This window comes from Zootoca vivipara, chromosome 1 (assembly GCF_965207765.1).
Source record: "Zootoca vivipara chromosome 1, rZooViv2.hap1.1, whole genome shotgun sequence".
NCBI lineage: Eukaryota > Metazoa > Chordata > Lepidosauria > Squamata > Lacertidae > Zootoca > Zootoca vivipara.
The window spans coordinates 130,358,928-130,384,937 of NC_142582.1; the positions used below are offsets into that span (position 1 = coordinate 130,358,928).

General features: G+C 48.7%; 1 protein-coding gene across 2 annotated transcripts in view; it reads left to right on the forward strand.

Annotated features, from left to right (window-relative positions):
* FRMD6 (FERM domain containing 6) overlaps nucleotides 1–26,010 on the forward strand; it is a 136,446-nt gene that overhangs the window by 61,575 nt on the left and 48,861 nt on the right. The window contains exon 1 of one of the 2 annotated variants that reach the window (XM_035100780.3): nucleotides 4,020–4,287. The exons of the other annotated variant lie outside the window; for it this stretch is intronic. The gene's annotated coding sequence lies outside the window, so the exon portion shown is untranslated. Of the gene's footprint in view, nucleotides 1–4,019; nucleotides 4,288–26,010 lie in introns of those variants that run through there. 2 annotated transcript variants of the gene reach the window in all.

Consider the following 26,010-nt stretch of genomic DNA (forward strand, 5'->3'; position numbering starts at 1 on the left):
TCTTTTGCTCCCTCCACCCGTCTCCCAATTAACCTCCATCTCCAGGGTTTGGCAGTGGAAGGGAATGCAGAGGATGAATCTCCAGGGACTGATCCCTGTGACATCCCCAGGGGCCACTCCTAGGCATCAGGTTGGGGCCCTGAAATCTCAGGGTTTGCGATGCTCCTGACCTGGCAGCGCTGGCCTGTTCTCCAGGTTCTGCTCATAGTTGATGGGCAACGCCAAAGGCCTCTTGCAGGACTCAGCGTGCTTTGTCTTTGAGAGCCAGTGTGGTGTAGTGGTTAAGAGTGGTAGACTCGTAATCTGGGGAACCGGGTTCGCATCTCCGCTCCTCCACATGCAGCTGCTGGGTGACCTTGGGCTAGTCACACTTCTCTGAAGTCTCTCAGCCCCACTCCCTTCACAGAGTGTCTGTTGTGGGGGAGGAGGGGAAAGGAGATTGTTAGCCGCTTTGAGACTCCTTCGGGTAGTGATAAAGCGGGATATCAAGTCCAAACTCTTCTTCTTCTTCTTGTCTTTGAATGGGACTTTGACCAGTTGTTGCTGTTGTTTAGTCGTTTAGTCGTGTCCGACTCTTTGTGGCCCCATGGACCAGAGCATGCCAGGCACTCCTGTCTTCCACTGCCTCCCGCAGTTTGGTCAGACTCATGTTGGTAGCTTCGAGAACACTGTTCAACCATCTCGTCCTCTGTCGTCCCCTTCTCCTTGTGCCCTCCATCTTTCCCAACATCAGGGTCTTTTCCAGGGAGTCTTCTCTTTTCTTCTCATGAGGTTGCCAAAGTATTGGAGCCTCAGTTCAGGATCTGTCCTTCCAGTGAGCACTCAGGGCTGATTTCCTTCAGAATGGATAGGTTTGATCTTCTTGCAGTCCATGGGACTCTCAAGAGTCTCCTCCAGCACCATAATTCAAAAGCATTAATTCTTCAGCGATCAGCCTTCTTGATGGTCCAGCTCTCACTTCCATACATCACTACTGAAGTACTCCAGGCCCCACCCCTGCCTCAGCGTGGTACGGGATAGCGCCCCGCGTCACGCTGAGGGTGACCCGGCCAATCAGGGTGCTGTGGGGGCGTGGCCAGGGCCAATTTAAACTGCGGTGCGACTCTGGCAGCTCCTCTGTCAGCCTTGCACCGCGGATCCTGCAAGGCGGGCAGGAGTCAGATATAGTCTGTTGATGCCATTGCCTAAGCCAATACCGCTCACATTCTGTAACCAATAGAGTTGTGGCCTAAATTTTGCCCATTCACATTAACCTAAATTCTGTGTCCTTGTGCCTTTATTCTCCTGGGGTGGCTTGGGGGTCTTGAAGTGCAAATGCTCAAACCACCTCTGCGAGGAACTGTAATCCTGGGGCCTCATATCGACCTCTCCAGGTGTTTACTTACTCTCCTTTGCAAATAAGAATGAGAACAATTTTCTTCCATTGGGTGGTCGCATATACCTTCGTTGTCGTCCCCCCCCCCATAGCTTTTCACATTGCAATATTATATATATATATATATATATATATATATATATATATATATATATATATATAGGTAAAGGTACCCCTGACCGTAAGGTCCAGTCGCGGACGACTCTGGGGTTGCGGCGCTCATCTCGCTCTATAGGTTGAGGGAGCCGGCACTTGTCCGCAGACAGTTTTTCCGGGTCATGTGGCCAGCATGACTAAGCCGCTTCTGCCGAACCAGAGCAGTGCATGGAAATGCCGTTTACCTTCCCGCCAGAGTGGTACCTATTTATCTACTTGCACTTTGACGTGCTTTCAAACTGCTAGGTGGGCAGGAGCTGGGACCGAACAACGGGAGCTCACTCCATCGTGGGGATTCGAACCGCCAACCTTCTGATCGGCAAGCCCAAGAGGCTCAGTGGTTTAGACCACAGCACCACCCGCATCCCAGGATTATATATATAGGTTAAAAGAAATACTGAAACCCTCAGTCTGTGGAGTCACGCAGGGAGACCCCTGCTTTCAAGTCACTCCTGATGTGATGCTTTGGAGAAGGAGAAAGCTCCTGCAGTGTGTGCCTGAAGCTTGCATATTTATAACAGAGCAGCTCCCTGGATTAGAGCCCAGGATTCTTTTCTCTTTTTTCCCTTTCTAATTTTAAACTAAACCTTCCTTCCTGTAAACACACCACTTCTTGTCTCGCTCTGGCTTTTCCTCCTGCCTCCTGTGTTTGAGAACTGTTGATATATTCCAGTCTTGGCCAACCTGGTCCCCTCCAGCTGTTCTGGGACTACGGCTCCCATCATGGCCTGTTGCTGGCTGGGGGCTGATGGGAGTTGTAGTCCATTGGGAGCCAGCATGGCATGGGTAGGCAAACTAAGGCCCGGGGGCCGAATCCGGCCCAATCACCTTCTAAATCCGACCCATGGACAGTCCGGGAATCAGAGTGGGTTTTTTGCATGAGTAGAATGTGTGCTTTTATTTAAAATGCATCTCTGGGTTATTTGTGGGGCATAGGAATTCGTTCGTATATTTTTTTCAAAATATATAGTCCGGCGCACCACATGGTCTGTGGGACGGTGGACCGGCCCCCTGCTGAATAAGGTTGCTGACCCCTGCCCTAAAGGGTATTGCAATGGTTACTCCTTATGTAGGGCATTCTTCCCCCAACCTGCCGCCCTCCCGATGTTTCAGACTACAACTCCCATCTGCCCAAACCGCCACAGCTAATGGGCAGACGTGATGGGATTTATTGCTGCGATCCTTGGATAAGGCCTTCTTGAATGAGCTCCCATTGGAGATCTGGAGAGGGCCAGCACCCCAGTCAAAAGATTTCTTGACCGCTTGATCCCCGTGTTTTCCTTTGCCAGATCCGGTTGGTGTCATTGTCCAAATTATGCACGATCTGTTGTGATTTTCTGGTTTTAATAGGGTTTTTAAAATGCCTCTTGCGAAAACACTGTGAGATTGATAAAAGTGGTAGATACGTTTAAATAAACAAACGAACAAATCAATGCAGCCCAATTAACGGGTCAGATGGATCACTTCAGAAGTGGGTGGTGATTTCAAAAAGTGTCGCCATGCTTGCTTGATTTGTTTGAGTTAACCCTTGGAATACTGGGCTTGCATTGTACAGTACACAGGTTAACACATTAGCAGGGTTTTAAAATCACTTGTAATTTTGTTATGAATGGATAATTAGTAGATAAATAATGGGACGAAGGAAGGGACTAGAGGGAAGTAAATTTGTTATGTTATATTTTGTTTGTGTTTTGTTTTTGTATTGTTATTATTTTTTGTTACAGGTAGGTAGCCGTGTTGGTCTGAGTCGAAACAAAATAAAAAAAATTCCTTCAGTAGCACCTTAAAGACCAACTAAGTTTTTATTTTGGTATGAGCTTTCGTATCTGACGAAGTGTGCATGCACACAAAAGCTCATACCAAAATAAAAACTTAGTTGGTCTTTAAGGTGCTACTGAAGGAATTTTATTATTTTATTATTTTTTTTGTTATTTTTTGAAAATCAATAAATTGTTACATACAAAAACGGAATACTGGGCTTGCAATTTAACAGCAGCAGCAGCAGCAGCAACAACAACAACAGTTCTCGATCAACCGACTCCTGTTTCTTCCACCGATCGGCTGCTCCGCTTCCCCCTGCGCGCGCTTCCCCCCCCCGGCAACAGGAGGGGGAGCCAGGGTGCCTCTGAGCGCGTGCAGAGCGCCCTCCCTTCTAACCCCTCCGCCTCCTGCACATCTCTGGGGTGAGAGGATGAGGCGGGCGGGCGGGCGAGGGGGTGTCCCAAGCAAGCGGTTCGGGAGCGAAAGGCACAAGCGCCTCCCCGGGCGCCCCAGCGGCGGCTCTCCCTCCGCCCGCTCCGACTCCGCACCGGCTGCGCAGAGCCGCGAGTGACGCTCCTCTTCAAAGAGTGCGGCAAGTTGTGCGCGCGGAGGGGGCCGTACCAAGGAGGGGTTGGGGAGGGGGGGAGTCGAGAGGGAAATGAGCGGCGGGAAGATGCCCTCCCTCTCCCCGCGCGCTCTTTTCTCTCCTCCTCCTCTGGCCCAGCGAGAGGAAGAACCTGAGCGCGCGCGAGGGGGCCGGCGCTCCGCGGGCGCGGCGCTCGGGCCACCCCCGCGGCGGGGCTTGGTACGGTCCCCGTCGGCGGGGCTCGCTTTCCCCGTCCATGTGTTGCGAGCGCAGCGGCGGCAGTCGGCTGCCGGGCAGCGCCAGGGAAGGAGCGGGCGGCGGAGGCAGAGGCGGCGGTTGCAGCTGCAGGAGCGGCGCGCGCGGGAGGGTCGGACGGGGAGCCGGCGAGGGAGACGCGGAAAGAGGCGAGGTGAGCGGCGGCGGCCCCGGGCGCCGAGCCGGAGGGGAGCCGAGCAGCGGAGGCGTCCCCCAAACTTCCCCCCCTCGGATTCCTCCCCTCGGGGAGCGGACCAAGGGGGACCCGAGCTCCCCCCTTTTTGCGCGGAAGGGGCTTGGAGAGGGGCTGCTTCTCTCTTGGCTCCGAGGTTGGGGGGGGGGGGTCCCTTGGCTCAAAGTTTGAGGACTTTTTAAAGCTGAAGTCTGTGAGGCTGGGCTCCACTTCGCAGGGGCTTGTTTATTTTTTTTTGGGGGGGGCTTGCGTTTCTGTGGGGCGCGCAGATTTGGAAGCGAGCATTCAAACTCGAGGGGTCTCCCTCTTGGGAACTCCGGATTGTTTTGAATCAGGCAAGAGGGGGGGCTGCTTTTCTCTGGGGCGCGAGCAAACATTTAACCCCCCCTCCCACAAGATCGGGGGCTTTGGAGGGGACGCGGGGAGGCTCGAAGTTTGGGGGCTCGTAACTTAGTGGGGGCGAGCGGAGAGCCTTTTCACACGGGGAGTTGTGGGGCAGAGCTGGGGGCTGGCAGCTCATCGAGCCAGGATGCAGCCCCCTCCCCCATTTGTGTGCCTGGAAACAGAGTTGCATTATGTGGGGTGCCTCTGTGCCCCCCTCCAATAGGCTGTGTCCCCCCCCCCAAAAAAATTGTGTGCCTGGAAACTGGGTCTCTAGAAAGAGTTGCAATGTGTGGGGTGCATCTGTGCAACCCCCACCCTCCCCATAGGCTGTGCAGCCACTTGGCTGGACTTTTCTGCTCCTCGGGGTCAAGCAGCCAGGGGAATAAGCCGAATTTCCTTCTGTCTCCGGCTTGGTTGGATCAGCTGTGATGGCGCATACTTGGGTGGCATCCTTTGGCTGCCTGGAGTTCCATGGAAATAAGAGCACACGGAGGACTCGGGCATCTTTGCCTCGATGCTTCTGGCTCGAAACCCTTCCTCCCAAAGGGATGGGGCTTGGCTGAGGTGGCCTGTGGGTGCCCCACAGACGCTAGAAACTCAAATATCTAAGCCATGCGCCAATTGGCTCCTTAAACCAAGGGTTGCAGTCACCAAAACGGAATGCCTAGTTGCCAGTTTGGGGGCCAGACAGCTCGAAAGTCATCTTTTCCAATACGACGTTTTGGTTCCTGAAATTTATTCTGATTGTGCAGATAAAATACAGTCATAGCTTGATTCTCGAACGTCTTTGTTGCCAAACAAATCGGCTCCCAAATGCCGAAAACCTGGAAGTAACTGTTCTGGTTTTCGAATGTTTTCCGGAAGCCGAACGTCCGACACGGCTTCAGATCAAGTGAAGCGACTGCAGCCAATTGGAAGCTGCGCCTTGGTTTTCAAACTGTCTCAGGAGTCGAACGAACTTCCAGAACACATTAGGTTTGAGAACCAAGGTATGACTGTATGGATCTTCACTTGGTCGCAAGTGGCCAATAGCTAGATGCAAAATGTGCCAGGAGAATTTCGAACACTGCTCCCACCATCCCTGGCTATTGGCCATGCTGGCTGGGGCTGCGGGGAGTTCCCCACCCTGGGTTTAATGCTCATGACATTTTGGGGCTCAGTTTTGGCATGGAAAGCTGGTTGGCTGACAATGTGCAAGGCTGGACGCCAATTAAATGGCCCTGAATGTGCGCATCGGGTTAGAAAAATCGCAGCAGGGAACCCCTTTTTTCCGCCTGTTATTCTCACCCCCCCCCCCAATTCTCAACAGCTTGGTGGAGTTACACCACCAGCCCCCTTCCCCTTTGTGTTTTTGGGGACTTGGTGACCACGCTGATAAGGGAGAGGGATGATAATGTTGCAGCACACATGGAACCTGAGGGACTGGAGGAGTCTCCAGGACTGGCCCTCTGACGGGGAGATAAGGGGAGTTATTTCCACTTGCGATTTGTAAGAGTTTGAAGGGATAATTGGTTGCAGGGCTGGGTCTGCGTTAAGACCGCACTCTGCTCTAGTGTGCTGGGCCAAAGTTTTGTCCTGCAAATGAACGTTTTATGCAAGTGGGGCTTCACACTGCACCAGGGATGGGGAAAACCTTGGCTCTCCAGATGTTGCTGGACAACAACAAGCCCCAGCCCCAGCCAGAGTGGCCAAAGGTCATGGAGTTTTGCCTCGCCAGATGTTGCTCCAAATTCCCCATCACTGCTCCGCATCTAGAATGCAGAGTTCAACTTGTTGGTTTTAGGTGTTGTGCAATACATTCCTCACCCTCCAGTGTCCCTCTGTAAATTTTACGCACATGAACATGCCTCTGTCAACTGAGGATAAGACTTCATGTATCTGAGGAAGTAGACTCTGAGCTGCAAAAACATTGCTGAAATACAATGGGAAGTCGAACGGAATCCGTTCCAGAAGTCCGTTCGACTTCCAAAACATTTGACTTCCAAAGCGAGGCTTCTGATTGGCTGCAGGAAGGAACCCTGCACTTAATTTATATTTTTGCCTTGCATCCTGCTGTCAAGTTCTTGCAGCTTGTGATTTTAAGAAGAGACCTGCCGGATCAGGCCCGTGGCTCATCTAGTCCAGCATCCTGTTCTCACAGTGGCTAACCCAGATACTTGTAGGAAACCCTCACACAGGACCTGAGTACATGAGCGACTCTCATGTTTCCACCGACTGTTACTCAGAAGCATGGCTGCCTCCGACTGTACAGGCAGAGCAGAACCATCCTGGCTCGTAGCCTTTGAATTTGTCCGATCCTCTTTTAAAGTCATCCAAGTCAGTGGCCATCAGCTGCCTCCTCTGGGAGTGAGCTCCATGGTTTAAGGCAGGCATCCCCAAACTTCGGCCCTCCAGATGTTTTGGACTACAATTCCCATCTTCCCCGACCACTGGTCCTGTTAGCTGGGGATCATGGGAGTTGTAGGCCAAAACATCTGGAGGGCCGAAGTTTGGGGATGCCTGGTTTAAGCTGCGTGCTGCTAGAGCGAACTATTTCCAAATGACAAACCTGGGAAGGCAGTGCTGGAGAAACACGAAAGCGCTGAACTTCAGAGGAGCCCAGCAGCAGCAGCAAGATGCATAATCCTTGAATTGGTTGGTGAGTGTGCCTTGGAGCCCATCCGCCTCCTCGATGAGCAGGAATCCAGAACTACCACATCCCCCGTCCTTCTAGCCTCTGCGCAAAGGCCAGAGCCCACTACCCATCCAGTTAGCTGGCTTTATTGCCATCAGACAGCCTCTCCTAATGTTTGACCAAAACTTGGCTTCTGTAACTTAAGACTGTGAGATCCAGTCCTTCCTTCTGGGGCAGGGTAAGTTTTTGCCCTGCTCTTCAGTATCGCAGTCTCCTGGGTATTTGTATGCTGCAGGTAAGGGATGGGAAACTTCAGGGGTCCAGGGACCAGATAGGGCCCCTTAGACCTCACCTGTTTGACTCTAGGAACTCTCCCCAGCTGCACTTTTCTCTAACCAAGCTGCCTTCTTTAAGAGTTTTTGCCTGTCTGGAATGTGGCCTTGAACTCTGAGAATGCTACTTGTTTGCCAGAATGGATGGAGGATCGTGCAAGTTTGTGTTAGAGACTAGCCTCCTGTGCAAAGGTGAAATTCGCAGGTGTGGCTCCACCCACTTCCTGCCCCTGGCCCCACCCACCACTGGCATGTGACCTGGGTTTTTTGGGGTTTTTTTTGCTCCTTGCCTTGTGAAGGGTAGATCTGGAAGATGGGGCAGGGTTTGCTCTTAGAATCATCAAACTGTAGACTTGGAGTCTAACCCCCAAGGGTCATCTACTCCAACCTTCTACAATGCAGGAATCAGAGCTAAATAACTCCTGACAGTTGGCCATCCAATCTTTGTTGAAAAGCCTCTATTGAAGGACAGTCCACCGGCTTCTGAGGGAGCGCATTCCACGGGCAAACAGCTCTTGACTCCAGAAAGTTCTTCCCAACGTTGAGTTGGAATCTCCTTCCTTGTCATCTGAGTCCTTTGGTTTGGGTCTTCTGCTCTGGAGAAGCAGATAACGGCTCACTCCATCATCCACGTGACAGCCACCTTCAAATATCTGAAGGTCTGTCGTATCACCTCTTGGTCATCTCTTCCCCAGGCTGAACATACCCAACGCCCTCAAACGCTCCTCATAAGGCTTGGTTTCCAAAACCCTTAAGCATATTGGTTGCCTTCCGTTAGGGCCGGGTGATGTTGGGTTTCCAACATTGCAGTGTATCGCCAGCCAAACATCACAGTTTGGTGATATACCACGTTGTTGCAAAAAAGCTACAATGACCCCAGCAGGCGAGTTGCTGCGTGCAAGCAGGAGCAGAGTTAGGGTTCTCTCAGCTAGGGAGAGGGAGCACTTTAACGGAGCCCCCATCCTGGTGCTGGCTCGTGTGAGCCGGTGGCGGGTCGGGGGCTCCATAAAACTGCTTGGCTGAGGCAAGGGCAGCAGCACCCTCCTCAGCCCAAGCAGTTTAAAGAAGCAGAGGAAGGAACAAGCTGTATTGGCACCTCGTTGATTCAGCTTGATTCTCACTCCACTGGGGCAGAGTGCGATGGCGGCTTCACCAGCGATATACTGCCGAGTGAAGCTGTCGTCGCGGTCTGCCCCCACACACCAGCCCTGGGTGATATATCGCTGTATTGCCTAGGCCTACCTCCAGCTTAGGGACCCAGGTGGCGCTGTGGTAAAACCACTGAGCCTAGGGCTTGCTGATCAGAAGGTTGGCAGTTCGAATCCCTGTGACGGGGTGAGCTCCCGTTGCTTGGTCCCAGCTCCTGCCAGCCTAGCAGTTCGAAAGCACGTCAAAATGCAAGTAGATAAATAGGAACTGCTACAGTGGGAAGGTAAACGGCGTTTCCGTGTGCTGCTCTGGTTTGCCAGAAGCGGCTTTGTCATGCTGGCCACATGACCTGGAAGCTATACGCCGGCTCCCTCGGCCAATAATGCGAGATGAGCGCGCAACCCCAGAGTCGGTCACGACTGGACCTTATGGTCAGGGGTCCCTTTACCTTTACCTTTTACCTCCAGCTTGTCAATGTCCTTCCTAAGGTGAGGTCCCCAGAGCTGGGATGGTAACTCTGGATGTTCTGAATGCATCCGCAGCTTCTTAGCACTGGGGGGAACATGCTGCAGTTGTAGACCGCATGGCTGGATGTGCTAACTGGCACTGGAGCTGAAGCACAACTAGGATTTAAAATGAATTTGAAGGGCTGCAGTCTTGAAACGGCTTCTGTTCCCGAGGCAGGTGTCGAAGGGGCCGTTCCAGAACTCGCAGCTTGCAGACTGCAGGGCTTGTTCGTTTTGTATTGGATTAATAGATCATGGCAAAAAGGAGCCCTTGATGAAGATTAATAGGAAGAAAAGGGGTTCCCACTGAGAAGAGTTAATATCTAGTTATTTTACCAGCAGGGAACTTCGTCCAGGAGCTGCCAGCCAAATGCTCAGGAGCTGGAAGTGTGTATTTGTGTGTGCGCGCACGCGTAATTAGTTGGCAAGCGGGCTTGTGTTGTGTTGGCTGATGAGCATCTTTGACATCTAACCTCCAAAAACTCGGGGTAATTGCATGCAGGACAGCCTTATGGGAGAAGACTAGCACATTTTCCTGCTATAACTGCTTTGCAGCTGGGCAGTGGTCTGTTGGGAGGGGGGGGGGGAGACCTGTTGCAGTAAATTTATATACAGTATTTAAAAATGCAAATGTCTATCACGTTGGATGTGCATCGTCCAACTTTACAAGCTGGATTCCCTGCATGTGAATCTGGGGACAAAAAAAGAGCTTCTGTTACAAGGCCAACCTCACATCCTGAAGAAGACAGCGACTTGTCCATGCTGAGGAAATATACAAGGCTATGTTGTTTTTCTTGAAGCTTGTTTTGGTCATTGTGGCATCTTTTTAAAGCTTGACAGCTACACCGAGAAACGGGCAGATTCTTCTGTATTTATCTCTTCCTGCATTTGGGCTTCAGGAGAGTATCTTTACAACTGAGCTTTTTATTTTCGGCTAGACTTCGTTTTCTGGTGTGCCCATCACATTGTGATTCATTCTTCCTTTCTCTCTTCCCCTCCTTTTTTCCTGGTGTTCCTCTGCCAAGAGAATTCTGGGTTGTGCTTGACTTTTTTCTCCTCCTCCTCTCCCTCCTTTTAAAATTCATGTTTTCGAGAGAGCGAGAGCATTGAAGGGGAGGAAGAAAATCCCAAATCTGTAAGCAATTATCCTATTACATGCAAGGCAGTCCTATGAAGAGCTTAATTCAGAGCAGATGTAGAAAAATGCATGTGAATTCCAAATTTCAGATGATCTCAACTCCTTCCTCCCCTTTTTATTTTCCAAACGCACTCGAAACAGGACGGGGGTTTACAAATCATGAAGAGGGCTTTTTCTTTTCTTTTCGAAAACGTCCTTTTACAATCTTCTGTGTATCTTGTGGAATATTTATAACGGGGCTTTATCCTGTTCCCTTCTCTTGCAACACCCCGCCATCTCCCAAGGAAGTTCCACATCATGTAAATGTTCTGCGTAGCGATGGGAAATTCTTGTCAACTTCAGTCTTAAGGGCTCCGTTCATTTTCATTCGACATAGTACGTGTTTTTGTACTTCATTTTGCCTTGTAGACATATTCTTGCAAACAGTTTCTTCCAAAAGAGTGTACTTTCCCCCTCTGACATGTGAGTTTTGGTCCACATACACTCCTTTTTGCACGCACTTTTTGGTTGGAGAACTGCAGCCCAAAAACTTTGTTGTTGTTGTTTAGCCGTTTAGTCGTGTCCGACTCTTCATGACCCTATGGACCATAGCACGCCAGGCACTCCTGTCTTCCACTGCCTCCCGCAGTTTGGTCAAACTCATGTTCGTAGCTTCGAGAACACTGTCCAGCCATCTCGTCCTCTGTTGTCCCCTTCTCCTAGTGCCCTCCATCTTTCCCAGCATCAGGGTCTTTTCCAAGGATTCTTCTCTTCTCATGAGGTGGCCAAAGTATTGGAGCCTCAGCTTCAGGATCTGTCCTTCCAGTGAGCTGATTTCCTTCAGAATGGATAGGATTGATCTTCTTGCAGTCCATGGGACTCTCAAGAGTCTCCTCCAGCACCAACTTTGAAGAAGTGTGAATTTGGAGGAATAGCTGTGTTTCTATAAACTGGGGGTTATTTAAGAACGGCTGCATTGATTCTGTTGCGAGGGAAGCATTGCAGCAATGTTCAGGGGTTGCCTTCAACCACAAACTTTTAATTGCCCTTTCCACCAAAATCTACCTTCAAGAAAGTCTGCTGAGGAGGGATGCTGGAGTCAGTGAAGCTCATTTGGTCCAGGATCCCGTTCTCTCAGTGGCCAGCCAGAAGCCTATGGGATGCCCCAAAGAAGGGCCTGATCTTGCAGTTTCCAGCAGCGGATACTCAGAAGCATTTTGAGGCAGACAGTGCATGCAGGACAAAAAGCCATGGTGGCTAGTAACCGCCAGTAGCCCTTTCCTCTGTGAATTTGTCTAATCTTCCTCTAAAGCAGTGTTTCCCTGACCTTGGGTCTCCAGCTGTTTTCGGACTACAATTCCCATCATCCCTGACCACTGGTCTTGCCAGCTAGGGATGATGGGAGTTGTAGTCCAAAAACAGCTGGAGACCCAAGACTGGGAAACACTGCTCTAAAGCCCATCTAGATGGGTGGCCTCCATTGCCTCCTGGGGAAGTGACTTTCTTTTATCTCTCTGGAATCCTCCCAACATCCAACTTCACCGAATGACCCCCAGTTTTAGCATCAAAGAGGAGGAAGGGATATATTTCCCTGGGCGCTTTGTCAATGCCGTGCGTTGTAATACTGATGATGACTCTTCAACGAAGCATTCATTTTTAAAAAATATCTGAATTAATTGTATGGGCTTTGAACTTGCAAATGTAGGAGCAAAACTCTCATTTGTTTTTCATTCTGTGCAAATGCATTGCTTGCCCTCTCTGGTTCTCCCTACCAGAGGCCTCGTTCCTCCAACGTAACGGCATCTGAGAAGGCAGCTGCTTGAAGTACGATTGTTGGTGGTCAAGAGGAAACGGGAAATGCCCCATCAAAGAGGCACTTCCTCTTCAGGGCCTTTGAGAGTTGCTGCCATTGTTTTGGGGCAATGGGCATCTCCTTTTCCTGTGCCAATTTGCTGCCGGCGTGTCTGGACTATCGGCAATCAGAACGGGGGTTTCTGTCCTCCTGCGAAGGATGAATGAGAAATTTGGATAAGATTGCAGTTAAAGGCAGGCTTGCCTACTTCATCCTTTTTGAAATAACGCGGACCAAAGCTCAGCAGTCTTTCGGAATTTTTCATTTTCTGAATTTTGCAATGCACTTCTTCAGGCACGTAATGCATACAGAAAATGCATGTAGAATTTGGAGAAAAATTATAAGGTTAAAGAAGGACAATAAGGGAGGGGGAAGTATTAAGCGGCTGAAGAGGTGAAAAGTTATATAAAGGAGGGAAATGATTGTATGTTAAATAGTTATTATATATTTCAGATTCTAGGAGATTTTCAATTATTTTATGTTTGTGTTTAAAAAATAGGACTGGAATAGTATACGCAATAAGTGAACTAGAATGAAGAATGGAGGAATGAATTAGAGAGTGCTATATTAGTTATAAACAGAAACGTGGAAGGGGGGGAAGGAGGAAGTCAATAGAGTAAAGGAATTATAGGGGAGCATTATTTAGTTATATTGTTAAAATAAGAGAATATGTTTCCCCAAATGTGATTAAGTTTTGATGCATTTTTTAAAGTGTTTAGTTGTTTTTTATGTGTATTTTTTCTTTTCTTTTGTCTCCCCCCCCTCTATGTAACTGTTAGAAAATCAAAAAAATATTTTAAAAAAGAAAGAAAGAAAGAAAATGCATATAGAAAATGCATATACTTAGGTAAAGTGTGCAAAGAGGTGAAAATAGTAGTCAAAATAGTGCATAAAAATCCCTTACATTGGGGGAAATTGCTTTGCAAAAACCTGCACATTAGATGAAATTCTCAGTACTAGGAGAATTTTGCAGCAAAATACTGGTGAATTTTTATGCGAACCATTTCTTAAGAAGAAGAAAAGCAAACTATTGTAGGAAATTGGGGGATTGAACCTAAGACTGGACATGTAGAGAGAGAAAAATTAAATTGACAGATTCACCCGTTCTTACCTCCTGCCCACTACCACTGTGGGAATCGTGGCCTTTGGGTGCTGCAATTTAAATGCACACTTGAGGAAGCAACTTTAATCTTCAGTCTGTGGAAGGCAAATGGAATTGCCCTTGTATATGGTGCTCTAGAACTTCACCGTCCTAAAAGAGGAAGTCTTTGCTGCAAGGAGCATGCAATCTCTGTTTTGATAAAGGGGACGGAAAAGAGATGAATGAGCTCAGTTAGCAGTGAATCCAACTGTTAACATCGGCAGCAAAGACATTCAACGTTGTGTTCTCTGCTCTCTCTCTCTCTCTCTCTCTCTCTCTCTCTCCCCCCCCCCAATATGTCATCTCTGCTATGGCCTTGGGACCGGAAGCCTTTAAATCTTTTTCATTGTTCAGATCAAATCTCTCTAACTGGAACTCTGAGCACATGAAACCCCGTTGGGGTCGATGCCACTGCTTGTGTGCCGCAGAGCTCCTGGAATGCTCAGCTTTGGTTGGGTAGAGTCCAGCCAGGGAGCAACAGTATCGGGACAACAAACGGTTAAAGAAGACCCCTTGGCACCCAGCTCCCATGGACAGGGAATTCGAACAAAGGAAAAGACAACAGAGGTTGATGCTGTGATGCTCTGGAGGCCTTTTAATGAACAAACAGCCCAGCAGTTGGAGGAGAAAATTTAAAGATAGATAGATAGATAGATAGATAGATAGATAGATAGATAGATAGATAGACAGACAGAAGAAGAAGATAATATAATAATAATAATAATAATAATAATAATAATAATAATAATAATAATAATTTATTATTTGTACCCTACCCATTTGGCTGGGTTTTCCCAGCCACTCTGGACGGCTTCCAACAGAATATTAAAATACAATGGTCTGTTAAACATTAAAAGCTTCCCTAAACATAAAGATAGATACGGTAGATATTCAAGGACCACAAGAGCAGAGTGGGGTGAGTGGGATTGGCTTCAGTGCATCGCCCCACCCCCAGAACAGATAAAATAGAGCTGGGGGGGGGGGTATATTTTCAGGAAAGGGAGACCAGGATGGTCATAGAATCATAGGATCGTAGAGTTGGAAGAGACCACAAGGGCCATCCAGTCCAGCCCCCTGCCAAGCAGGGAACACCATCAAAGCTTTCCGGACAGACGGCTGTCAAGCCTCTGCTTAAAGACCTCCAACGGCTTAGGGAGCTGGGTATGTTTAGCCTGGAGAAGAGAAGGTTAAGGGGTGATATGATAGCCATGTTCAAATATATGAAAGGATGTCATATAGAGGAGGGAGAAAGGTTGTTTTCTGCTGCTCCAGAGAAGCGGACACGGAGCAATGGATTCAAGCTACAAGAAAGAAGATTCCACCTAAACATTAGGAAGAACTTCCTGACAGTAAGAGCTGTTCGGCAGTGGAATTTGCTACCAAGGAGTGTGGTGGAGTCTCCTTCTTTGGAGGTCTTTAAGCAGAGGCTTGACAGCCATATGTCAAGAATGCTTTGATGGTGTTTCCTGCTCGGCAGGGGGTTGGACTGGATGGCCCTTGTGGCCTCTTCCAACTCTATGATTCTATGATTCCAACCACGCCTGCCTCTTTCTGCATTGTGGTCAGCAATCACGATCCATACCTCCTTTTCCAAGAAATAAAATCCCAATAAAACACTAATGCAAAGCTTGGAGGTAGTTTTCTGGGCAACTATACAAGGTTGGCTTCAGGATGTTCTCCTCCTGGGCCAGCTGGAGCCGAAGAGAAACCTTTCAGCAAAAAAAAAAAAAAAATCCTCCAGGGAAATTTGAGTCATCTGATTTAATTCCTTTCCCCCCCTCATGGAGGCCGGTTCTCCCATGTTTGGGAGTTGGCAAATGGTTTTTAATTAATTGCGTTTGCTGCATAGCTGCCCTGTTCCCTCACAGCAGGGCTGCGCAATAGCAGGACGGGCCAAACATTTCCACGCAGCATGATTAAATCGGAGAGAGTCCTCCGTGCCATCTAGGAATTGGGGTGTCCCATGTGCCCCGCTTTGCAGAGGGCAGCTGTGCATTTAAAAGGCTGTCTTTTAAAAAGACTTTTTAAAAAATCCCAAGAAGGGAGGCTTTCAGGGCCCCTGGATCTCACCATCTCCAGGTTTCTGTACCTGGGCAGCAGGTAGGGACACAGCTCACCTGGCCACAGTCTCCCCCACTAGGCGGAACGTGCATTGCGTTCTTATCTAAACTATGGTCGCTGTTCCTGAGTTTTGCACCTGTGCGTATAAATTGGCATTTGCAATTTTCATGCAGATCTGAGTGCTCTTTCTCAATAATGCATTATGTCTTTTTGGATGTGCGAAAGAATATAAGGGATGGATCCAAAACTACAGCGAGAGCCTTTGTTCTGAATGTGAGTTATTTACATGACAAGCTCGGCCTGGTTGAGGAGTTGTTCATACGCTCTCTCTGAGTATTCATGGTTCTATAAAACAGAAGCAGCGGGTCCAGTAATAATAATAATATTATTATTATTTATACCCTGCCCATCTGGCTGGGTTTCCGCAGCCACTCTGGGCAGCTTCCAGCAAAATATTAAAATACAATAATTCATCAAATAATAAAAGCTTCCCTAAAGAGGGCTGCCTTCAGATGCTGTCTAAAACTCAGATAGTTGTTTATTTCCTTGACATCTGATGGGAGGGCATTCCACAGGGAGGGTGCCACTACCAAGAAGGCCCTCTGCCTGGTTCCCTGTAACTTCGCTTCTCACAGTGAGGGAACTGCCAGAAGGCCCTCGGAGCTGGACCTCAGTGTCTGGGTTGAACGATGGGGGTGGAGACGCTCCTTCAGGTATACAGGACCGAGGCTGTTTAGGGCTTGAAAGGTCAGCACCAACACTTTGAATTGTGCTCGGAAACGTACTGGGAGCCAATGTAGGTCTTTCAATACCGGTGTTATATGGTCTTGGTGGCCGCTCCCAGTCACCAGTCTGGCTGCCACATTCTGAATTAGTTGCAGTTTCCGGGTCACCTTCAAAGGTAGCCCCACGTAGAGCGCATGGCAGTAGTCCAAGCTAGAGATAACTAGAGCATGCACCACTCTGGTGAGACAGTCTGCAGGCAGGTAGGGTCTCAGCCTGCGTACCAGATGGAGCTGGTAGACAGCTGCCCTGGACACAGAATTGACCTGCGCCTCCATGGACAGCTGTGAGTCCAAAATGACTCCCAGGCTGCGCACCTGGTCCTTCAGGGGCACAGTTACCCCATTCAGGGCCCGGGAGTCAAGTGAGTCATATGGTACACTCCCCTCGAACCCCACCAGCAGAATGTGTGCTGTTCTTGCACCCTCCATGCTGGTATCAAAGAAGCTCAAGGAAATTGCCTAGTGGATTGTGCCCCGTATTAATTCGCAGGAGGGAGCATTATCTAGACTTTCTCTGTCGGGTCCCACAAAAATGTCTCACATTGGCCAGGATCCAGGCCATGCTGTGCCTCAAGCGAAGAGCAGGTGTGCCAGGAAGATGTACCTGTGCAGCAAATCGTTCCAGATGGCTAAGTGAGAGTTAGAGAGAATCCTCTGCCTTTTCATCCCTGCTGCTTTTCCTTGCGGTATAGATTCTTCTTAGCCAATTAGGGCCATTTAAATGACAGTTTTGCTGTGTTTTTGGGGAGCAGGCTTTGATAGAAATTTATAAAAAACAATGCATGGCATGGAGAAAAAAACCTTTTCTCTCTCTGTCTCGCAACACCAGTACTCGTAGACACCCTGTGAAGGTGAGCATTGGAAGATTCAGGACAGATAAACGAATTTATTCGGGCAGCACATAGTTAAACTGTGGAACTCCCTGCCACAGGAAGCGGTGATGGCCAGCAGCCTAGGTGTCTTTAGGAGAGGATTGGACGCATTGGCATCAAAGCCTACTAGCTATGCTCTGCTTCCACAGTCAGAGGAAGCAATGCTTCTGAATGCCTGTTGCTGGGAACCCCAGGCGGAGAGGTTGCTCTTGTGCTCAGATCCTGCTTTCTGGTTTCCTGTGATGGGAATCTGGTTGTCCACTGTGAGAACAGAATGCTGGACTAGATGGGCCCTTGACCTGATCCAGCAGGCTCTTCTTAAGAACCAAGATGCGTAACTTGGGGTAAGGGAAAGGGCTGAACTCGCTTGCCGCCGTGGTCAGGAATATCTTCTGCAGAGGATTTCTTCCTCCTTCCGCCTGCGGTGGGGAGTTAGGATGCCTCCAGATGCCTGGGGGAGGGAGCCAGGAAGTGGGTCTCCCAACCACAGCCTCCTTCCTCCCCCTTCGTCCAATTCAGCGTTGGTAGTTTAGGGAAAACTCGTAGGCCAACTTAGGGGTGGGGGGAGAACGGCGGTCGGCTTTCGCACGAGCAAAGTGGCGCACAGTGCTTGCATCGCCGTGCGCAAAACAAAGCGAGCTGAGGACATGCCGGATTTGAAAGCGCAGCAAAGGGTCCTCGCTTCAAACAATCGCCTTCAGATGGATTCCTTCTGAAGAACGTTCCCAGGAACGCCGAGCCAAATTCCTTTGCAGCATAACTGTGTGGCTTTTTCCACTGACATTTACAACCCAGATGTCTCTCCGTGTTGAATCTTTTTTGCGTCTTCCTCCCTCCCCCTCCTCCCCGCCTTCCCTTAGCACATAGTGCATTAGAACGCTCCAGAACTTCAGCTCTCGCCGTGTCCTTCAAACATACAATGTGTAACTTTTCTCTCCTTTGTGGAAAGCCGGGTGCAGTCCCTGCAAAACGAGGGTCGGGTTACGGGATACGACATGGTAAAACCCACCTCTGACCTGTTTTTTGGGGGGGTCTGTTCTTTGGGCATTCTGAACTTTCCAGTCCTTTCCGACCCAGGTCTGGAGAACCTGCAGAGATGCCTTGTCTTCGTATGTGCCTATCCTCCAGGTGACCTATTTCTTCAGCATTCATCCTGATGCGAAGCTCCAGCAGCAGTCTAGGGCTGTCTGGTCTTTATTCCGATTTGTTTGCGGGGAGGTTAGATGCGAGCGAGCATTTATCCTGCATTCATCCTGATTTGCTTGTTGGGGGTGTTTATATGTCTTCCCTTTAGTCACTCGTTCATCCCATACTTTCCAAGCATTACAGTCAATGACCATTTTAGGCACGTCCAATATGTGTGCGATTGTGCCGAACCCAGAAGCATCCCGAAAATGTCATAAAAAGGAGTGGGGAACAGGGTACTAGCAGGCTTTTTCAAAGGTGTTTCAAATACACATGATTTCACTTAAACGCTTGGTGCCATGGAACCCCAATATATATATTCACTATTCAGAATAGGGACCCAAGTGGCACTGCGGGTTAAACCACAGAGTCTAGGGCTTGCTGATCAGAAGGTCGGTGGTTTGAATCCCTGCAATGGGGTGAGCTCCCGTTGCTCGGTCCCAGCTCCTGCCAGCCTAGCAGTTCGAAAGCACATCAAAGTGCAAGTAGATAAATAGGAACCGCTCTGGCGGGAAAGTAAACAGTGCTTCCGTGCGCTGCTCTGGTTCGCCAGAAGCAGCTTGTCATGCTGGCCACATGACCCGGAAGCTGTCTGCGGATAAACGCCGGCTCCCTCGGCCTATAGAGCGAGATGAGCGCCGCAACCCCAGAGTCGGACACGACTGGACCTGATGGTCAGGGGCCCAAATACCTTTACCTTTATTCAGAATAGCAGTTTGCACAATCAACTATAGCAGATAGCAACACAGTGAATTTCAAAACGGTGACAATGAATTGTGCACTGATTCAAAATCCAATTAAAACTATGTAGTTTAATTAATTCAACAAAATGGATGGACTTGATCCAGTGATGCCAGCTTTCCAAAGCCTGTTAAGTTCTTTATACCTCATGCCCCCCTCTCCCCCCCCATGCCTCTTAGTGCCCCCGGGTAATCCCACCCCCAGCGGGCGCTGCCAACCACTTTGGAAACCACTGAGCTGACTGTTAAGGAACAGGGTAGAGACTCGGCACTGCAACATGAGACTTAGGACTACCGTGTTTCTCACATTTTAAGACGTGCCTATAAAATAAGCCATGGCACGATTTTCTGGAGGCAATAAAATATAAGGCATCCCCCCAAAATAAGACATGCTGGGGTACCATATTGTTAGTGGTGGAAGCAGGTCTGCATGGCGCTTCTGCAGCGCGCGCCTCGCCGAGCGCTGCTGTCTCTCCCGGGTCCCGCTCAGTCGGGACTCCGCGCGGTGCGTGCTGCTGTCTTTGCCGGGTCCAGCGGGAGGCCCCGCCATCCCCACGCGGCGCGGCATCCCTGCGGGTGCTGCCTCAGGAGCAGCGAAGCCACGGCGACCCTCCCGCCCCGCAGGCACCCCGACGCTCCCAGCGCAGCCATGGCGCGGCGACCCGGAACTGGTCCCGCAAGCGCTTCCGGGTCGCCGCGCCTCGGGTTTCTAAGGAAACGCAATCCGGAAGCGGAGTTTGACCAATCCGCTCTAGGCTCCGATGGGGCAGCAGCCTCTATGCTTGCGCCATAGAGAGAGCGCCGGCTTGAAGCTCTGGTGCTGGTTTGTTGGCTCTGCTTTTGAGTCCGCCCGCAGCCAGCACTGCGGAGCTTGGTTTGCGTGCAAAAAGCAACAGCGCCGAAGGAGATGCGAAGGTGGGAGCCTGGGAGGGGGAGAAAGCCACCCCGAGATAGGCACCCCATTCTGGTTTAGCGCGATTTATTGCAATGACAGCTCAAGGCAGCACAAACGCTGCCCTGTGAGTTTTAAGAGTAGTGGCCGGGCAAAGCAGCGCGCGCCGCACCAAGCCCGACCCAGCAAAACTCTCTGAAAGCTTAATACCGGTAAAAAATTAAAAAGCTTAACAAAAAATAAGACATCCCCTGAAAATAAGCCGTGGTGTGTTTTTTTGGAGGAAAAATAAATATAAGACATGTCTTAAAATGTGAGAAACATGGTACATTCAGCCTGGTGCAGGCTCCAGCACTGGCAAAAAACACACCTATTTTAAATCCTGGAGAAACAAGGTCCCCAAATTTAGCCTGAAACAGGAAGCAAGCGGCAACTTTTGGCCCAGGACTGTTTGCGACAGCAGTTGTGGCCTCCCTGGCTGTGGGGGGAACCCAACGAGATTCTTCTCTAATCTCCCAGGGTCAGGCAAGCATTTCTCCATGGAGAAAGCAAAATGTTTTGTGCTGCGTGCGGTAATGAAAAGAGTCCAGCTTCTGCTTAACAAAATAAACCTGAGCAGCTTGCAGCTGATGCAGAGCAGAAAACCCTTGCAGTTTTTCCCCAGCTCTTTTTTTCTGCCCTGACTTGTACACTTGAAGGGTGGATGAGTGAGGAGAGAAGAGGGCGAAAGAGCAAGGAGGGTTTTTCCGGAGGCAAATGTGGAGTGGAGGCTGGCAAATGTGGGGATCCCTTACAGACGACTGCAGTGCCTGGAGACGGACAGTCAGGTTGTGCATCCATAGCAGTGACCAGAGGAGGAATGACCACTGGGAGGAGCACAGAGAGAAGAAATGCCATGCTGCATCTGCATCAGCACAACTGGACGCCTTCATCTGCCTCAGCTGCAACAAAACATGTCTCTCCAGTATCAGTCTCTACAGCACGGGTGTCAAACACAAGGCCCGGGGGCCAAATCCGGCCCGCCGGACCTCGCCCGCCGAGCGCCCCAGCCAGCGGGACCCAGCAGTGGGACCTTGCTGCTGAAGCACCGCGCCAACAAAGCGCCGACAAACAGCTGGGGCCGGGGAAATGCTTTTTGCCCCTGGGTCCCTTCGCACTCTTTTCTGGCGCTGAATCAAGGCGGTGACCCCCCCTTCCCTTTCTTTCTTCCTCTCTCTCGTTCTTATTCTTTCTTTCCCTCTCCTTCCTTCCTTCTTTATCTCTGTCTTCTCTCCCTCTTTCTTTTTCTTTCCTTCTTTATTCCTTCTTTCCTACTCTTCTTTCTCTCACCTCTTTCCTTCCTCTCTCCCTCCTGCTCCCTCTTTTCTTTCTTTCTTTCTTTCTTCCTTACTTCCTTCCTTCCTTCCTTCCGTCCTTCCCAACTTTCTTCCTCTCCCTCATTCTTATTCTTTCTTTACCTCTACTTCCTTCCTTCTTTCTCCCTTTCCGTCTTCTCTCCCTCTTTCTTTTTCTTTCCTTCTTTATTCTCTTCCTTATTTCCTACTCTTCTTTCTCTCCCCTCTTTCCTTCCTTCCTTCCTCTCTCCCTCCCACTCCCTCTTTTCTCCCTTCCTTCCTTCCTTCCTTCCTCCCTCTCCCTCTCCCTCTCCCTCTCCTCAGAAACATAGGATGCTGCTTTATACTTCTGGCCCTTAAACCTTGGAGCCAGGGGAGCAGCTTCAGTGAGTCAACCTCAGAGGGTGGTGGCTCACTGGCAGAACATCTGTCCTGGATGCAGAAGGACTCCAGCATCTCCAGGTACTAGTAGCTCTGCAAAGGTCCTGCATGAAACCCTAGCGAGCCTCCACCACCCAGTGCAGTTACCAAAAATCATTTTTCAATAAATTGTACAATAATTGTACATTTGAATATCTACTTGCCATTATTCTGACTATGTTTCTGCTTTCAGAGCTAGTTATTACTTACATTATTACAAAAAACAGTAATAATTGAATGCAGTGACAATAATTTATGATAATAAAGAGTGGACACATACAGATACAACCGGCCCTTTGAGGGTGACCAAACTGCTGATGCGGCCCCCGATGAATTTGAGTTTGACACCCCTGCTCTACAGCCACAGCAGGCGCTGTAACACAATCTCTCTCTTTTTTAAAAAAACCCAGTTTTGTTTTGTTTTAAATCAACATTAAATACAATAAGTAAAAGTCAAACTAATCTAAAGAGAAGGAAATAATAAAGAAAGAGTATTAAGGAAAAGGAAAAAAGCTAAAAACAACTATCCACCTGTCAGTTATATATCCAGTTGTTGTTGTTTAGTCGTTTAGTCGTGTCCGACTCTTCATGACCCCATGGACCAGAGCACGCCAGGCACTCCTGTCTTCCACTTCCTCCCGCAGTTTGGTCAAACTCATGTTCGTAGCTTCGAGAACACTGTCCGACCATCTCGTCCTCTGTCGTCCCCTTCTCCTTGTGCCCTCCATCTTTCCCAGCATCAGGGTCTTTTCCAGGGAGTCTTCTCTTCTCATGAGGTGGCCAAAGTATTGGAGCCTCAGCTTCAGGATCTGTCCTTTCAGTGAGCACTCAGGGCTGATTTCCTTCAGAATGGATAGGTTTGATCTTCTTGCAGTCCATGGGACTCTCAAGAGTCTCCTCCAGCACCATAATTCAAAAGCATCAATTCTTCGGCGATCAGCCTTCTTTATGGTCCAGCTCTCACTTCCATACCTCACTACTGGGAAAACCATAGCTTTAACTATACGGACCTTTGTCAGCAAGGTGATGTCTCTGCTTTTTAAGATGCTGTCTAGGTTTGTCATTGCTTTTCTCCCAAGAAGCAGGCGTCTTTTAATTTCGTGGCTGCTGTCACCATCTGCAGTGATCAAGGAGCCCAAGAAAGTAAAATCTCTCAATACAGAACTAGGTTGACCAGTATTCTGGCTCTGAACGAGCCAGTTTCAGATGTTCTCGAGGGCGAGGCAGCTGAACAAAGTGTTCTAATGTAGCAGAGCTGCAAATGTAAGGAATGGCTCTCTTTCGGCCATCATCGACTGCTGTTTTTGTCTCTGTTCAGTGATGATGTAATCGGGCCTCTGTATCTGGGAGCCCTTGTCTCGAGGGATCCCTCTTTCAACTTGCGGGAGGCTGTTCTCTCCATGTAAACCTGCAGAGATCTCTGGATAAAAGAGGCTTCTTCTAGCAATGGGGATTATTTGTTTCATCCCCGCGTCCACGATTATGGCACGAGAGAAGCCATAAATTCAAGGCCCGACTGTGTAAAAATGTATCGGGTTGTGAACAGACTGTGGAAACTCTGGCCCCTCCAGTTCTTGATGGACTACAAAGCCCATCATCCCTGGATCGCCACAGGCTGATGGGAGTTGGAGTCCGACAACATCTGGAGATGCTACCAGTTCCACGTCCCCAGTAAAGGGTGGTAAATTTTCTCTCCCAGTTCCTCTGTTTCCTGGTGGAACAATATTAAATATTGCAATATATTTGTAGGACAGGACATGGGTGCCATTACGTGATCCAGATTCTCCAGCATTTTCCCCACCATAGGGCAGAGAAATGCTTACCTGAGTTGAATCCACCTTTGTTTTCTACAAAGCACTTAGACTGCGAAGCCAAATTTTCTGGAGGGGTGATGTAAGAAAAAAAACCCCCAGAGGTTGGCACTTCTGCATCAGTTTCAGAGGAAACTCTAAACTGCATGAAACACCCAGACCAAAGTTATTTAGAGAAACCTTCAGTGGTGGTTTGCTACCCTCAGGGATACAGATAAGATAAAAAATGTGTTGTGTGGTTCAGACAGGTCTGTAATGTTTACTACGGCTAAATTCTCAGTGAAGGCTGCTCAACTTACGCAGGGTCACACAGCCTCCCCTGAAATTTAAGAATCTCTTCGTTACACATTTTGGGTTCATGTTTCTGTTTAGAGTGCAAACTGTACTTGGTTCGCCTTACCGGTATTAATAAATTTGAATACGGTTTGTACGCCAGAACAGATACAGCAATCTCTGGGATTTACAAGGGCTAGTGGAAGGTCATATTCAAATAGACAGAGATAACATTCCTAGTAATATCCCATTTTCTAAGCATGAGATTTGCTTCAAATTTTGATGTGTATGCGCTTAGGCTGGCCCCGTATTTCCTGCTGGAGTTGCCACCGCGAAAATGAATGCCTCAAGAGTTTCCAAACAAGGGTGTTTTCACTTCTCCCCTTTCCAAGATCTGCCTCTCTTTGTTGTGCTAAAGCTCTTTTTGATTCATTAATTCCTAATTGCCTAATTACAATGCTTTGGTATTAAGTAGCGCTCCTGGATCTCGTTCAGCTCCTATGATCCATTGATCTCGGAATGGAAAGCCTGGAACGTGTAATTTGAGGACCGTGTGGGTTGCAGCTATTTGCCCAGAGTCTCTGCTTCTGCAGTCTTAAAAGGTGCCAACAACTATAGGAGGAAAGCACTGCCTTTCCGGGACCACTTTGTATCTGAATGGAGGGGAACGATCATGTTCCAAGTGCTCCCCGCATGCAGAGAGCTAGCACATCAAGGAGGGAGATTCTAGCTTGGCCTTCTCACTTAACTGCTAGCTTTCCGCAGACAGGGTGGGCTTCTGTGCAGGAGCCAGCAAATGGACTGTACCAGGATAGGTAGACAGGTGCTCTGAGGGGCCCCTCCAGGCAGCCCTTTCATCACAATCCCACTTCCAGATGTTTAAGGGTGGATATCCCCTTTTAGAATGTGGGGTTGTTTGTTTTAATTGGGTTATTGTTTTTGGTTTGATTTTATATGTTGTCGTCTTGTTTGTGAACTGCCCTGAGACCTCTGGGTATAGGGCGGTGTATAAATTGAATAAATAATATACTGTTTCATTTCCACTTGGGGTTGCTTCCTGCTGAGATCTGTAACTTTCTATCACACAATTGTTCTGAGTTTGTTTGGGCTTTTTTTGGTCACACTGTAACGCAGGAGTGCCCTTCCAGATAGCAATACTGCGGTAACATTGGGGAAGTTGCACAGAACGATCCATAAAGCTGAATGGTGGTGTGGACAGTCCAGTATAAATTGGCTGCTAACGTGCTATTATCAGGGACTGGTTCGCCACTGTGGGAACATGATGCACAGCCCATTAATGAAGATTATAACCCAAGAATATTAAAAACAGTAGCAATTCATTGCTGGTGTGTGTGTGTGTGTGTGTGTGTGTGTGTGTGTGTGTGTGTACTGTATATGTATGTGTGTATATGTATATATATATATATATATATATATATATATATATATATATATATATGGACCCAGGTAGACTTGCCGATCAGAAGGTCGGCGGTTCGAATCCCCACAATGGGGTGAGCTCCTGTTGCTCGGTCCCAGCTCCTGCAGTTCAAAAGCAAGTCAAAGTGCAAGTAGATAAATAGGGACCGCTCCGGCGGGAAGGTAAACAGCGTTTCCGTGCACTGCTCTGGTTCGCCAGAAGCAGCTTTGTCATGCTGGCCACATGACCCGGAAGCTATCTGCAGACAAAAGCTGGCTCCCTCGGCCTATAGAACGAGATGAGCGCCGCAACCCCAGAGTCGGACACGACTGGACCTGATGGTCAGGGGGCCCTTTACCTTCATATATATATATATATATATATATATATATATATGCATGCTCTGATCTAATCTTGTAGATGAAAAGAAAAGAATACACACAGCAAAGAATATTGCATAAAATACATTTTTGCACATTCTTACTAACAGAAATGTAAAGGCGAAGGAAATTTATAGCACAAAATATTTATAACTACTTACCAAGGATGCACAAACCTTTGCCTACCACAGATGTACAGTAACTAATTCACAAGGAAACCAATTGCTGTTGCCTGTAATTGCCTGTTGTGTGATTTGTGACAATTTGGAATTAGCAAACGCAAATGAAGGTGAGCAAAGGAAAGAGCTTTGAAAGTGATCAGAAGAGCAGTAAAAAAAAAAACAAAGCGAGGAAGGTCTTTTGTTCTGGGCTCGCCTGTTCAGTTGGTTTTTTTAAAAAAAGGGATCAACCCAGGT